This window comes from Dendrobium catenatum, unplaced genomic scaffold (genome assembly GCF_001605985.2).
Source record: "Dendrobium catenatum unplaced genomic scaffold, ASM160598v2 original_scaffold_59640, whole genome shotgun sequence".
NCBI classification, from domain to species: Eukaryota; Viridiplantae; Streptophyta; class Magnoliopsida; order Asparagales; family Orchidaceae; genus Dendrobium; species Dendrobium catenatum.
The window spans coordinates 634,420-639,150 of record NW_021378092.1 but is presented as its reverse complement, the minus strand read 5'-3'; positions in this window follow the sequence as shown (position 1 = coordinate 639,150).

Below are 4,731 nucleotides of genomic sequence, written 5' to 3'. Positions count from 1 at the left end.
TATATATATTCCCAGAAAGTTTGATTTGTACATTATTGTGGTCCCCGAAATCTTTTTTGGATGTTATGAACTTAATTTTGACATTTTTGAAGTTCAAAAGAGCCTGTATAATAAACTTTGAGCTATTTGAAAAGTTTTGGCATAAACTTTTTTATTTTTTTGCTCCGATTAACAAACTGACTTCCCATGGTGCTAAAAATATAAATATTGTTTAACTCTGTTAGATTCGACGTTCAAAAATAAGTGAGCAAATGATACATCACTAAAAATCGTCTTGATTGTGCACGAATCTTGAGACATTTTAAAGTTGAGAGCTTCCAAAATTAATTTTGGGACCATCTAAATCGCAATTTCAGCTAACTTATAGTCAAACTGAACGCTTAAAATATGAACCTAACAACACCAAAATTAATTCAATACTAGCCCAAATGGGTCCAAATCAGAGGCTTGAATCACATTTGGAAGGTTCAAAGCCTAAATTAAATGGATAAATGATATCCAAATATAATATGTTTATAGTCGAGGGAGCCCGATATCTATAATCAGGGGGATCAATACGTAATGATATTCACGTCCCCAATGAGAGGTCCACGTTGACCTCCAGGGAGTGGCCTTACCTCATAATCACCAGGAAATTATAATTTTGCAATTGGAACAGTTTGAAATGATATGGCACATATTTTTGGACTATGTTGGCTTCGACGTCCTAAATTAGTGGGCAACTGATATATCATTAAAAAATCTTCTTGATTGAACATGAATCTCGAGGCAATTTCTGATTTGAAACTTTCAAAATTAAATTCTAAGCCATCTGATCTCCAATTTGACCAAACTTAGATTACAATCCATCTAATCAAAGTCACACTGCTACAATCTTTCTTGCCTCCTTCGCAAGCCAACTACGGTCCTTCTGATCACCGTCACCCGACTACATTCTTTCCAACCTCCGTCACCCACCAACTACGATCCTTGTAACCATCGTCGTCTAATTACGGTCTTTCCGACCTCCATTACCTGACAACGGTCCTTCCGACCAACATTGCCCGCCAACTACGGACATCCTGACCAAACAATCATGTTAACAAAATTTTTTTCAACTCCCACCAAGTAATGTACTATATATGATGTATACTTGCTACATCGAGCCAAAGCCTTCCCCCTAAAGAAAGGCCTCAAATGCAATCAGCTGCAAATACTAGTTGATTCATTTAAAATGGGTAGGGCCCCATGATTTTTCCTCCTTTCCACTCAGGTGTCTCTTTTAAACGTTATACTTATATCTTTTATCAGCATGTGTACTAGATCTTCGTACAAAATTAAGATTCTAAAGTATATATCTCTCTATCACTATGACTATTTCAGGACACAAAAATAATATTACATAATTTTCTTTCATTAAATTAGACAATATATTAGTTTTTTTTTTTAATATTTCTTGTTTGGTCTAAGAAGTCCAGGCCGGGCAACTTTCGGTGATGAGGGAAGCTAATGTCATCGTTGTCGGCACAGGCGAGATTTAATTTGCTAAATATCTTTAAAATTATTATCAAGATTTTATAATTAAATCTCATTCATATCAAATTTCTGTTTCTTTTTTTTTTTTTGGGACATTTAGGCCAGCCTAAGCTCTCAACCAATAGGCCAAGGAGAGTTGTGTCAAATTTCTGTTTCCATATTTAAGTGCATATATGGTGATCATTTCACTTAATTACACAGATTTTTCGGTTATTGAAACTGAAACTGATGCATGAAAATTAAAATAATTGCAAATTTGTTCTTAGGATGCATTTGGTTTTCTTTTCTATTCGGGATTGAGTTTTCATTAAGTTTTCATTAAATTTTCATACTAAAAAATTTCCCAACCTTCTTTTATGAGTGTTATAAATATTGATACGTCGCCAAAAAATATCTTGATCGTGCACGAACTCGATGCATATTCAAGTTAGAAACATCTAAAATCAAATGCCGGATCATCTGAACTCCAATTTCAGCGAACTTATAGTCAAACTAAACTTTTCAAAAAGACAAACAATTTCAGCGAATTTTGATTCTGTCAATCCTGAAGATGCCAAGTTTCCGAATTTCTTAGCTGAAGTGATGTCGAATTCACTTGCTAGTGTCATTTTATTTATCTTCTTCCTCCCCGAGCAAAGGATAAAATGGAGCCTGAATCTCTTAAAAAAGGAATGTGTTTCTGCTAAAGGGCTTTAGATAAGATATTCTTCATTCGTCTCTAAAGTCGGCATCGAAGTCAAAATCATACATTGGGATGTCGTCTGTTCACAGGACGGCGGTCAATGAGGACCTGCCACATCATTAATATATTGTGTATAGCTATGTGTCGGGTGATGTGGCGCATCCTAATTGACTTTCGGACGATTCAGTGACTGCACGTAATAATTTCTTCATACATTTGGTACATAAAAAAATGGCATCAGTCTTAGAAGGTGTCACGACATGAAGGCTGGCTTCATAGAAAAGATCAAATGAGGTTCGAAGGCGAGGTAGACTCTTGGGTGGAGTTATCACTTAGAGCCTTTTTTGGAATATATTTATATTGTTTTTTAAAACAGTTTTTTAATATTAAAATTTTAATACTAAAAAGATGCTTTAGAAAGAAGTAAGAAAGTTATCTCAAACGAAGCATTAGACTTCCTTTAGAATAGTTTTTTATCGCTATTTGTTAACCATTTTAAGAAATTTTGGTATTAAAAACTAATATAAAAAATAGTTAAAAAAACTTCCCCAAATGAAGCCTTAGCAAAGCTAATTGGTGAGTAGGCTCAAGTTTGAGTTACTAAATGGCTACTAAATTGGTTTTTACTTCATTTAAGATAACTTTCTTGTTATTTTCTAAAATAATTTTTTGGTACAAAAATTTAAAGTTCAAAATATTTTTGTGCTATAAAATTGTTTTAAAAAGCAATAAGAAATTTATCTTAAATGAAGTAAAAATCAATTGGGACTCTATGAAATTTTGGTAGATACTGTTGAAGGCAAATGTGGTATTAATTTGGTCGTAGGTGATGGTTCCATTGATTTGGGTTGGTCAACAGCTGTTTCTCTTGTTAATGAGTCAGTTACACATGTTGGGGTTCTTACTTTTGCTCAATGTATTGATGGGCCAGTGTCTCTAATTTCCAATGTTATTTTACAAGTTGATTTAAGCAAGTTTAGAGATGGCTATGTGGACCACTCATATTGGTTGAATGTTTCCCCCGTTAGTCAGGATGGGGATCGGGTGGTTTTTGCTGACTCTTCTGGGGGTGTTCAGGAATTGTATAAGGTGCAAGTGATTCCTCTCATGGAAAATGATTTTATCTTGGTTGGAGGAAATCATCGTCGCAAGAAATCCAAATAAGCTTTTTGGAGTTTCCTCGGTTTGGATGTTGTGATTAATTGGTTGTCTGGCTCATTGGATTTGGATTTGCACCTGTTTTTCGTTAGATTGTTTGGTGTGACCGAGATTTTTAATATTGGCAATGATGAGGCCGTGCTATCTGATTGTATGGCTTGTTGGCATCCATTACTAGCGGCTTCTTGCTAGTCTTCGTGCAGGATTTGGTTTTGTTGGCCCGTTGCTTTTCCTTTGGAGGGCCCTTGTCTTTTGTTTGGGTGGTCGCAATATTTCGCCACTACCCGAGCCCGCTTCTGTGATTCCCCTTTTCTTTTCTGGTCAATTGCTCTACTTTGTATTTTTTCTTTAGATGTTGTTTGCTCCTGTTTCATTGGATTGTTGTATATTCCTTTATATGGAATAAAATTTCTTGTTATAAAAAAAAATCAATTGGGACTCTTAAATTACACTTTTTTTTATTCCTAAGCTTTATTAAATTCCAATAAAGCATGGTCATTGAAGTGAGGTTGGGCATCAAAATTGAGTTTTAATTATAAGGAAGAGTAATTTTTCAAATTTGCCTCCGCTAAAATTTTTGCTGCCCACATCCGATCATAATCAAATTCACGCAGTCCCAATCATTTTTTTCTCATATACATTATTTCTCCTATCTCATTATTGTCGAACTGCTACTTGGACTCCACCTCACCCATGACCCACTAAAAACTTCGGTCACCTACGCTCTATGATGCACCGATACGGACACGACACGACACGGGACACGGCAATTTTTAAAAATATAGGACACGGGTACGGCGTGGACACGGCATAATATTTTTTTAATATAATATATAATAATTTTTAAAAATATAGGACACGGACACAACGTGGACAGATGTCTCTTTTGTTTGACCCTCCACATAACCCCCCCCCGCCAGTAGCAGAGCTTATTTTGCTAACAAACCAATCATACATATGAGTACACCAAATTAAATTGATATGAAGCGAAATCAAAATATCCCAATAATAAGACAACATGAATACAACAATATACCAGTCTGCCGGGGATCCAAGGGGGCGCTGCCCCCTGGCGGGTTTTACCTGCCCGGTCAGGTCGCGGGGTCAAGGGGCAGCGCCCCTGCCGGAGTTTCCGAGGGCAGCGCCCCTGGAACAAAATTTTATTGTAAGAGTAATTTTGAAGTTCTGTTTGTTTTTAAAGCTCGTAAGTTGTTTGTATGGGAAGATACCGAGTGGTACCGAGCATGTACTTAGCTGTACCGAGCATATACGTAGCAATACCGAGCATGTACCTAGCGGTATAGAGCATGTACTGAGCAGTACCGAGCATGTACAGAGCAATACCGTGCATGTACTGAGCGGTACCGAGCATGTAC